This window comes from Lissotriton helveticus, chromosome 6 (assembly GCF_964261635.1).
Source record: "Lissotriton helveticus chromosome 6, aLisHel1.1, whole genome shotgun sequence".
NCBI lineage: Eukaryota > Metazoa > Chordata > Amphibia > Caudata > Salamandridae > Lissotriton > Lissotriton helveticus.
The window spans coordinates 1,855,492,797-1,855,505,092 of record NC_136067.1 but is presented as its reverse complement, the minus strand read 5'-3'; positions in this window follow the sequence as shown (position 1 = coordinate 1,855,505,092).

The following is a 12,296-nucleotide window of genomic DNA, read 5'->3' as shown; positions in this document are numbered from 1 at the left end:
GGGGCTTAGAGGTAAAGTCTGCGCCACTAAGAGATGGTAGGGGTGCAGAAGCCTTTTCCCCACTTTGTGCCAACTGATGCGTTGCTGCTTCTGGTTTATCCGATATAGTTTTGGCCCTGACGGTAACCTCTTTTGTTTGGTTACTGTTGGTAACATTTGTCGGGGGCACTACTTTGGTTTTCCCTTGAATCTGAGTGGACACGTTTCCATTTGCCTTATTAGGCCATTTAGAATTGATTAGAGATGTTAGTCTATCAATTTTGGACATTAGGGGCTTGATTTGGGTCGATATAGAGGCTTCAAGATCAGCTTTTAAGTCTGCTACCATATTTTCGACCCAACAGGGTATGCCTGATGTTGAATTTGGAGCTGGTGTCACAAGGTTATGATTACTGGTGTTAGATTTAGGTTTTTTCTTAATTTTAGGCATATTCCTTGGTTCTAGCGATACAGGAATACTTCCTTTCCCTAAATCCTCAGAACGATTTTCTATAGTGGGCTCTGGCCTTTCGGGTGTTTGGCAAGCTTCAAGGTCTGGAGTGGTCTCTAGGTCAACAAAAGATGGATCAGACTCTAACTGAGAGACAGATAAGTCTACTGAGTTTGGTACAGTAAGTGAACCGGCAGGAGGTTGGAGTAAAGGAAGAGAACGATTGATTCCAGTTTGCTGGGGAGGTGAGCTTACAGTTGACAAAGGGCCCAAGGAAGAGCGTTTGGCGTTCATAAGGTCCAATGACACTCTTCGTTCCAGTAAGGAAATACTGTGGTCGATTGTCTCGTTAACCCGGGATATAAATTGGTCAATAGGCCCAGTAATTTGGGCTACGGCCATTGCAGATTTGGTTTTACTTCTGGTTCTTCCAGGCATAACGGACATGTGTGGAGACTTGTAAAATATCTATGAAGGCAGTGCACAGAGCCAAGAGGGGTGGCCCGGTCCGGCCTCTCCCGGTCACTAACGGGCAACAACGGGCCCGCCCTTGGCCCGGGCTTCGCCCCGGGCTGCGACCCGCGCGCGTCCCGCGATGCGCGATGGCGCCTTGCTTAAGACTGCGGGAGGTGAGAGGGGGCGTGGCACTGGGAGGGGGCGCGGCCCACACGGGAAGAGGCAACAGCTGGTGGAATTAACGCTGTGCCTCGCATTCCCGGGGCCGCGCCTCTCGCCTCCTCTGCGGCCTCGCCGGTGTTGGTCTCCTTCCTCCCAGGGCACAGCGGGTTGAAGCGGTGAGAGCTACTCCTGTAGCGGACAAGTGGCAAAGCACTGGATAAACTGTAGGACCTCTAGACGAGCGGCATTATTACAAGTATACAGTTATCCATACAGTCACTCACACAATCATTGTGTCTTATGTATACTTATTTATATACAACAACTGACACATACACTGGCTTTTATTTTTTTAGTTTGTTGGACCTGTACCTTTGAGAAATATATTTGCTCATCACCACACCCATAAAGAGATTCCCTCACCCAAACTGTTAGAACATGTAGTTTTAACTTCATATATCTACTGAATAAACTATTCACACTTCTTTGGACAGTCACACACCCTCCACCGAACCACACACACTTTCACACTCCCATACAAATAGTCAGTTAACTAATCAATAACTAATATAGACTTTCACATAGCTAGTAACCAACTGTAGAATCAGTTTACACAACAACTGACAAAGTGATACAGATATTCACACAGTTTAGTCACTATCCACTATATTTAGTGAGACATTATAAGTTGGTCAAGTAAACAGTCAATTACACTGCTACTAAATCCTCCATCCAAATATTTATTTATATATCCACTCATTCTTCAATGCAAATTGCTATATATATATAATGCATATTTAAATAACAAAGCAAACCACATTCACTGGATGATGTCATCAGTGATGCCATCAGTGATGTCATTTGAGATGTCATCAGTGATGTCACTGATCATGTCATGAATGATGTAATATGTGACATCATCAGCAGTGGATTGCGGGTGCGCGATATATACTTAGTACAACTAACTATATAGGAGCAATTTCAATGGTTTTGTATGAGTAAAATGTCCAGCTAACTATAACACCACTAAAACTTATAGTTTTTTGAGTGAATTTCAAAGGTTTTTTTAAATGCTAATTCCTAACTATATAAGGCCTGAAACCTATGGTTTTTTCAGTGAATTTCAAAGGTTTTTTTAAATGCTAATTCCTAACTATATAAGGTCTGAAACCTATGTTTTTTTCAGTGAATTTCAAAGGTTTTTTAAATGCTAATTCCTAACTATATAAGGCCTGAAACCTATGGTTTTTTCAGTGAATATATATATATATCTATATATATATATGTATATATATATATAAATATATATATATATATATATATATATAGATATATATATATATACTCCAAAACAAAGTTTGCCTGCTGTAGAAAAAGCTGCATCACAGGTAAGTTGTAGCCAACACTTTAATAGGGGGCTGCTGCGAGGACTGAAAACAAAACTTCACAAAATTGATATCCAGCCTGACGCGTTTCATGTTAATTTACAAAAAACAGTGGTCCCTACATGTGGACAAGATAACATACAAAAATCATTAATCATACACCTGATAAGTAGTATGTCTTTTGTCCAGCCGGACAAGAAAATTTATTTTAAATCTTCTGGTTGATAAAGTGAATTTTAAGAACCAATAAAGATAACAAGTGGGCACAGCCGTGACCCACAACAATCAAGACAAAACAACAAAGAAATGGCCAAAAGGGCAAAGCGAAAATCTGTCTGTATACTTGTGGTCAGTGCTACAGACTCAATCTCTTAAACATAACCATACCATTGCATCAAATAATATAGCATTATCATATTGCATATGGGGTTTTTTAGTCGACGACGTTTCGAAGCCTTTTTACATTTGTGACATCATCATCAGGACAAGAATTATCAACATTATTGTTTTGTACAACAGTTATTAACACAATTCCTATTATCGCATTAATGTTGGTTTCCTCGTAGGTTCAGGAATACTGATGAGTAAACGCTGATAGATGTGTTTTCTTTCACATCAAGTCCAGGGCTTCCATCAGGTTTGTATGGATTTGCCAGGAAAGGAGCGTGATGGCTCAATTTGTGATGGTCGGAGCGCTATGGCGAATACGGCAGTCCGATGGGATTGATCTTGGCGTTTCATGTTAAGTCACTTCATCAGAGGCTTGAGCTTGAGGATCCTGACACGCTATTTTTGGCACTCTTTAAACGTTATTGACACCGCCCATGTGGGCGCGGCCACACCAGTTGCAGTGCCTTTTCCTTCTACTGTGAGCTAACGTGTTCAGACCTCAAATTATTGCAAATGTTACCCCAGTGGGTTGTGTTGTTCGTCTCAGGCCCCCGCACCACTCTTATTCCTCCCAAATTAAGGCTCCTGTTATCCAAATACCGGCGTCGCAGGGCATCGATGTGGAAATGCTTTGCAGTATCTGGGCTCTTTCCGTTGCTCAGGCGGGGCCGCTTGCAATTCCAAACCAAAGTTTGCCTGCTGTAGAAAAAGCCGCATCACAGGTAAGTTGTAGCCAACACTTTAATAGGGGGCTGCTTTTATTTGATTTGATTTGATGTGGATTTGTAGAGCGCAAATTGCTGCCCTGAGGCGTCCAAGCGCTAGCAATAACCAAAACCTACCAGAGAGACAGATGGGGAAGGGAGAAGGTCTAAAACAGTGAGTTAAAAAGGAAGGTTTTAAGCTGTTTGCGAAACGCAGTGAGATTGGAATTGGCCCTGAGGTGCTGTGGAAGGGCATTCCAAGTTCTGGAGGCGTTATGGGCAAAGGACCTACCGCCGGATCTGGATTTTTTTATTCTGGGAGTCACTGCTAAAAAGGTCTGGCTGGAGCGAAGACTTCTGTTGGGGATGTAATGAGTGACTAGGTCGCGAGTAATACTCGGACCAGTGTCCCAGAAGGCTTGATGGGCAATACACATTTCCTTAAGTAGAATTCTTTGGCGGACCGGTAGCCCGTGGAGGCTAACCAGTCCGGCCCTCACTGATTGTCTGCGAGGGATCTCCAGCAGTAGACGGGCTGCGCAGTTCTGCACTATTTGCAGCCTGCGCAGAGTGTACTCTGGGGCGCCGAGATAGAGCACATTATTAAAATCAAGGCGAGATTGTATAAGCCCTTGAGAGCCCTGCTGAGAGGACTGAAAACAAAACTTCACCAAATTGATATCCAGCCTGACGCGTTTCGTGTTAAGTCACTTCATCAGAGGCTTGAGCTTGAGGATCCTGACACGCTGTTTTTGGCACTCTTTAAACGTTGTTGATACCGCCCATGTGGGCGCGGCCACACCCCTAGACTGCTGGTTGTTGCAATGCCTTTTCTTTCTACTGTGAGCTAGCGTGTTCAGACCTCAAATTATTGCAAATGTTACCCCAGTGGGTTGTGTTGTTCGTCTCAGGCCCCCGCACCACTCTTATTCCTCCCAAATTAAGGCTCCTGTTATCCAAATACTGGCGTCGTAGGGCGTCGATGTGGAAATGCTTTGCAGCATCCGGGCTCTTTCCGCGGCTCAGGCGTGGCCGCTTGCAATTCCCCAAAAAGTTTGCCTGCTGTAGAAAAAGCTGCATCACAGGTAAGTTGTAGCCAACACTTTAATAGGGGGCTGCTGCGAGGACTGAAAACAAAACTTCACCAAATTTATATTCAGCCTGACGCGTTTCTTGTTAAGTCACTTCAACAGAGGCTTGAGCTTGAGGATCCTGACACGCTGCTTTGGCACTCTTTAAACGTTGTTGACACCGCACATGTGGGCGTGGCCACACCCGTGGCCTGCTGGTTGTTGCAGTGCCTTTTCTTTCTACTGTGAGCTTGCGTGTTCAGACCTCAAATTATTGCAAATGTTACCCCAGTGGGTTGTGTTGTTCGTCTCAGGCCCCGCACCACTCTTATTCCTCCCAAATTAAGGCTCCTGTAATCCAAATACCGGCGTCGTAGGGCGTCCATGTGGAAATGCTTTGCAGCATCCGGGCTCTTTCCGCGGCTCAGGTGGGCCCGCTTGCAATTCCAAAACAAAGTTTGCCTGCTGTAGAAAAAGCGGCATCACTATAAGGTTCGTTCAATCCTTTATTTTCAATTTTCAACCATGGGCATTGACGCGTTTCGGGGGTTTACTTTCCTTTATCAAAATGCCCCCCTGGTTGGTAGGTCGCCACTGTTGCTAACAATCCCGTTTTGAAAGACAGTGTGTCCTTCCCACCGCCTGAAGTAGTGTGGGCTGCCTTGAAAACACGGTCTGGAGTCGCCTCTGTTCTCACAAGTGAACCACATTTCCCAGCATGCAACATCCTTCTCATGCTGGCGGTGACCCCATCCATCGGTGCATTTTGTCAGGTAGGTGACCGATAGGCTGTGTAGATAGGCAGGGAATGTAGCAATTGTTCTGGGCATTTTCAAAGTCAATCACGGTCCTCTCCCCCTGCCATGCACTTCCATCCGTCGTGGGGCAGAGAACACCGTTAAAGTAAAGGTGTGGTCCCATTAAAGTATGGACTGCGCATCCGCAGCTGCATCCAGTTCAGATTTCGTGCGGGGCAGTCAGAGGGTCTTCCATGTAGAGACCCCCTTAACACTTGCGGGGGGTGCCAGCCCAGCGCGCAGCCACACTGAAAATCGCGTAGCTGAACACGCCATAAGTTCCCAAGAAAGTCTGCCAAAAAGAAGACTTGAGGCGGCACTCGAGGTTCGTTCAATCCTTTATTTTCAATTTTCAACCATGGGCATTGACGCGTTTCTGGGGTTTACTTTCCTTTATCAAAATGCCCCCCTGGTTGGTAGGTCGCCACTGTTGCTAACAATCCCGTTTTGAAAGAGAGTGTGTCCTTCCCACCGCCTGAAGTAGTGTGTGCTGCCTTGAAAACACGGTCTGGAGTCGCCTCTGTTCTCACAAGTGAACCACATTTCCCAGCATGCAACATCCTTCTCATGCTGGCGGTGACCCCATCCATCGGTGCATTTTGTCAGGTAGGTGACCGATAGGCTGTGTAGATAGGCAGGGAATGTAGCAATTGTTCTGGGCATTTTCAAAGTCAATCACGGTCCTCTCCCCCTGCCATGCACTTCCATCCGTCGTGGGGCAGAGAACACCGTTAAAGTAAAGGTGTGGTCCCATTAAAGTATGGACTGCGCATCCGCAGCTGCATCCAGTTCAGATTTCGTGCGGGGCAGTCAGAGGGTCTTCCATGTAGCGACCACCTTAACACTTGCGGGGGGTGCCAGCCCAGCGCGCAGCCACACTGAAAATCGCGTAGCTTAACACGCCATAAGTTCCCAAGTAAGTCTGCCAAAAAGAAGACTTGAGTGGGCACTCGAGGTTCGTTCAATCCTTTATTTTCAATTTTCAACCATGGGCATTGACGCGTTTCGGGGGTTTACTTTCCTTTATCAAAATGCCCCCCTGGTTGGTAGGTCGCCACTGTTGCTAACAATCCCGTTTTGAAAGAGAGTGTGTCCTTCCCACCGCCTGAAGTAGTGTGGGCTGCCTTGAAAACACGGTCTGGAGTCGCCTCTGTTCTCACAAGTGAACCACATTTCCCAGCATGCAACATCCTTCTCATGCTGGCGGTGACCCCATCCATCGGTGCATTTTGTCAGGTAGGGGACCGATAGGCTGTGTAGATAGGCAGGGAATGTAGCAATTGTTCTGGGCATTTTCAAAGTCAATCACGGTCCTCTCCCCCTGCCATGCACTTCCATCCGTCGTGGGGCAGAGAACACCGTTAAAGTAAAGGTGTGGTCCCATTAAAGTATGGACTGCGCATCCGCAGCTGCATCCAGTTCAGATTTCGTGCGGGGCAGTCAGAGGGTCTTCCATGTAGCGACCCCCTTAACACTTGCGGGGGGTGCCAGCCCAGCGCGCAGCCACACTGAAAATCGCGTAGCTGAACACGCCATAAGTTCCCAAGAAAGTCTGACAAAAAGAAGACTTGAGGCGGCACTCGAGGTTCGTTCAATCCTTTATTTTCAATTTTCAACCATGGGCATTGACGCGTTTCGGGGGTTTACTTTCCTTTATCAAAATGCCCCCCTGGTTGGTAGGTCGCCACTGTTGCTAACAATCCCGTTTTGAAAGAGAGTGTGTCCTTCCCACCGCCTGAAGTAGTGTGTGCTGCCTTGAAAACACGGTCTGGAGTCGCCTCTGTTCTCACAAGTGAACCACATTTCCCAGCATGCAACATCCTTCTCATGCTGGCGGTGACCCCATCCATCGGTGCATTTTGTCAGGTAGGTGACCGATAGGCTGTGTAGATAGGCAGGGAATGTAGCAATTGTTCTGGGCATTTTCAAAGTCAATCACGGTCCTCTCCCCCTGCCATGCACTTCCATCCGTCGTGGGGCAGAGAACACCGTTAAAGTAAAGGTGTGGTCCCATTAAAGTATGGACTGCGCATCCGCAGCTGCATCCAGTTCAGATTTCGTGCGGGGCAGTCAGAGGGTCTTCCATGTAGCGACCCCCTTAACACTTGCAGGGGGTGCCTGCCCAGCGCGCAGCCACACTGAAAATCGCGTAGCTGAACACGCCATTAGTTCCCAAGAAAGTCTGCCAAAAAGAAGACTTGAGGCGGCACTCGAGGTTCGTTCAATCCTTTATTTTCAATTTTCAACCATGGGCATTGACGCGTTTTGGGGGTTTACTTTCCTTTATCAAAATGCCCCCCTGGTTGGTAGGTCGCCACTGTTGCTAACAATCCCGTTTTGAAAGAGAGTGTGTCCTTCCCACCGCCTGAAGTAGTGTGTGCTGCCTTGAAAACACGGTCTGGAGTCGCCTCTGTTCTCACAAGTGAACCACATTTCCCAGCATGCAACATCCTTCTCATGCTGGCGGTGACCCCATCCATCGGTGCATTTTGTCAGGTAGGTGACCGATAGGCTGTGTAGATAGGCAGGGAATGTAGCAATTGTTCTGGGCATTTTCAAAGTCAATCACGGTCCTCTCCCCCTGCCATGCACTTCCATCCGTCGTGGGGCAGAGAACACCGTTAAAGTAAAGGTGTGGTCCCATTAAAGTATGGACTGCGCATCCGCAGCTGCATCCAGTTCAGATTTCGTGCGGGGCAGTCAGAGGGTCTTCCATGTAGCGACCCCCTTAACACTTGCGGGGGGTGCCAGCCCAGCGCGCAGCCACACTGAAAATCGCGTAGCTGAACACGCCATAAGTTCCCAAGAAAGTCTGCCAAAAAGAAGACTTGAGGCGGCACTCGAGGTTCGTTCAATCCTTTATTTTCAATTTTCAACCATGGGCATTGACGCGTTTCGGGGGTTTACTTTCCTTTATCAAAATGCCCCCCTGGTTGGTAGGTCGCCACTGTTGCTAACAATCCCGTTTTGAAAGAGAGTGTGTCCTTCCCACCGCCTGAAGTAGTGTGGGCTGCCTTGAAAACACAGTCTGGAGTCGCCTCTGTTCTCACAAGTGAACCACATTTCCCAGCATGCAACATCCTTCTCATGCTGGCGGTGACCCCATCCATCGGTGCATTTTGTCAGGTAGGTGACCGATAGGCTGTGTAGATAGGCAGGGAATATATATATATAGATTCGCCACCAACAGTTTCCTTCCAAAAACAAATGACGACTAGCGGACCCAAGGTTCCTGGTGCTAATCAAAGTGCTTTTATTGTGCCCAGGATATCCGATATATATATATACTTGTGAGTGACTGTCTGTATCCATGTGTGGATGGGTGCCTGAGTGTGTGTATATGTGTGTGACGATGTGTGAGTGACTGTAATATGCATATAATATGTGAGTGATTATGTGACTGTATCCATGTGTGGGTGGGTGTTTAACTGGTGTATAGGTATATGTATATGAGTGGGTGTGTGAGGGACTGCATGGGTGAATGAGTGGATGTGTAAGTGGGTGTATGGGTAAGTGAGTGGGTGTATTGATGAGTGAGTGTCTGTGTGAGTGGCTGTATGGGTGAGTGAGTGGATGTATGAGTGGTTGTGTGGGTGTGTGTATGAGTATGTAAGTCATTGTGTGGGTGTGTGAGTGGTTGTGTAGGTGAGTGAGCAGGTATGTGAGTGGCTGTATGGTGAATAAGTGAATGTGTGGGTGGTTGTATGCTTCAGTAAGTGGGTGTGTGAGTAACTCTATGGAGGAATGAATGGCTGTGTGTGTGTGTATGGCTGAGTGAGTGGGTAAGTGAGTGGCTATATGAATGTGTGAATGGGTATATGAGTGGTTGTATGGGTGTAGAAGTAGTTGTATGAGTGTGTGAGTGAGTGTGTGAGTCATTCTGTGGATGATGCCATCTGTGATGTCATTTGAGATGTCATCAGTGATGTCACTGACCATGTCAAGAGTGATGCACTATTTGAGGTCATAAGCTGTGCATTGTGGGGACATAAGTTATGGATAGCTGAGGTAACTATAACTGCTGAATTTCTATGGTTTTGTGCGTGTAAAATCTGAGCCTAACTATAACGTCCCTGTAACCTTTGGTTTTCTGAGTAAATATATATATATATATATATATATATATATATATATATATATATATATATATATTACCTACTGGCGGTCGCCAGTAGGTATATATAGTTAGGATTTTTTCTCTATGGGTTTTTTGAAAATTCTATGTCTAATAACTTTGGCGTTTGTGGACGGAATTGGCTGAAATTTTCAGGAAAATGGCACATTTTGTTTCTGAGCAGCCCCTGAAAATTTTGGGGGGGTTCGTCAAGGGGGGGGCCGAGAAAAAAGGGGGGTCCCAAAACGCGTTTTTCCCATGTTAATTTCCATAGGGCGGTTGGCCTCACTTTTAGCCCGAACGGCTGAATGGATTTGCACGAAACTTGGCAAAATTGTAGGGACTGGTAGCCCGATGTGCCTTTTGTAGGTCTCAATATATGTGCTCCAGTGGATTTTGAGAAATTAACGTTTAAAAAAAGATATATATCTGTAACAGCGGACTGGGCAGCGGCCCAGGACGCGTACTTTTCGCGCAACGGAGCTTTGTGAAGCGAAGCTGATTGGTTCTCCGGCGTCTGTCAACATTCCAAACAGTCCGTAGCGGCCGCCATCTTGTCTCTCGGTAGGATCGAGAGACAAGAGGAGGTCAAAACAAAGGGGGAAATAACTATAAGGGGGCATAGTAGATCCTCGCTGACCCCCTAGGTTTGATGTGGAGGTTTTAAAAGGGCCCCGCGGGGCAAAAAAAAAAAATAATAATAATAATCGAACGGCTGAATGGATTTGCACGAAACTTGGCAAAATATTAGGGACTGGTAGCCCGATGTGCCTTTGCTAGGTCTCAATATATGTGCTCCAGTGGATTTTGAGAAATTAACGTTCAAAAAAAGATATATATCTGTAACAGCGCTCCGCTTCGCGTAACGGAGGTTTGCGAAGCTGATTGGTCATTCTGTCACTGGGCTATAGTTGGGCTACATCTGGCTGATATTTGGGCTACATTTGTTTTTTTGTGTGTCTGGCGGCCATCTTTGGGCTACATTGGGCTACATTGGGTTACATTTGGGCTCCAACATATATATAGGCCAATGTTGCCCAATATATATTTTTCAAAGTTAATTTTCGTAAAAACCACTGGAGCATATATCTTGAGACATAGCAAAGGCACATCGGGCTACCAGTCCCTACAATTTTGCCAAGTTTCGTGGAAATCCATTCAGCCGTTCGAGCTAAAAGTGAGTCCAACCGCCCTATGGAAATGAAGGAAATGAATGGGTAATTTGTAATTAGCAAATAGCTAATCGCAAACTAGGAATGGTAAAGAATCGCTATTTATTCCTTAAAGTTCGCTATTTAGGAAATGCAAAAAACTTTGATGATACATATGGCGGTTCATCTCTAACAAGATAAGAAGCATAGGGATACATTTATGATGACTGGCGCATCACCAGGGATGTGTTAGTCATTCTGTGCCGCTGTTCCGTCACCTATGGTGTGCTGCATTTACAATGCGGCGCATCATGGGGCAAAAACAGCACAGATGCGTGATGTATCTGTGCCGTAAAGGTGGCGCATTGCTGGAGTTGTATCGCAAGTGTGATGAAGTTCCAGCATGGGTCGGGGGTGCCCCTGTCGCAGGGTTTCTGTTCTCACACAGAACTGTGGACAGAGGATTGGAACCTTGGCGAATTAGGGTGTCCCAAAACTCACGTTAGTAATCAAAAACTCCTTAGCAAGCTAGGTACAGTGTCACATTGGATATAACAAACTCTCAATGTTTAGACAATCCAGAATATGAACTTATAGTACCTCAGGATACGTGGAACTCATGAACAGTCGGTCGTTATATATTTCTTAGAAACCAGAACATGGAGTTAAGAAGAACACATGTGTATTTGAAATGTTTATTTACTAATGCCGTCTTCACAGGCGTAGTATCTTAGATAATACAAGTACACATATTATCAGTAGCAAAATTACCAGCATAGTTACTAGTACATAAAAAGCGAATGGTGATAGTATGTTAACATGCTGTAAATGAATAAGAGTTAGCAACACTTATAAGCAGCCGCGGGCCGTGGAGGGAGTTACGGTGGGACAGGGAGGCGGGGAGGGGGAGGGGCAAGGTAGAGAGGGCTCCACCCTGCTTCTCCCCCTCCCCGCCTCCCTGCCTCACCGTAACTCCCTCCACGGCCCGCGGCTGCTTATATCTCACCCTCCCTAATACACATATTATAATATTTGCTAAGAAGGTCTCTTTGTGTTGGTTTAGGGCGTGCCCATACTTTAGTGTCTTAGATTTGAAGGAATCACATCAGCATACACCAGCTCTCTCTTCATGTGAGCCGCATCAACTGTTGTGTATGTGTGTTCGGCAAAGCAATATAAAACCCGCCTCATGCCCAGAATTGGCAGAAGTTGCACTTATGTTATGAGTATGAAGTCGTGGAGATCAGACCTCATAACAATTCTGTATTGTGTTGTTCTTGAAACTTTAGCACTCGCTGTACAGATATAGTTTAACAAGCAAAGCAGATAGTAGAGCAATAACATATTATTCTCATGTAAACCACGATGAACTACTAGGTGGAAAGCTAAAGCAACAACTAAGTGTCGTGTGCAGAAGTTGCAAAAAAGGAAAAATGGCGTTTAAACCGGTAATGAGCCCATGCTAACTTAACATGGTGTAAAGATATCCAGGACCTAGATGACACCTCCCCATGATCCGGAAACGAACTGAATAAGATAATAGAAGTGCCATCTCATGAGAGCAGATTGCAAGTTTATATGTGGACGGTCCGCAAGGTAAAGCATTAAAAACTAGGAAAATTTAATGCTAAAGAAAA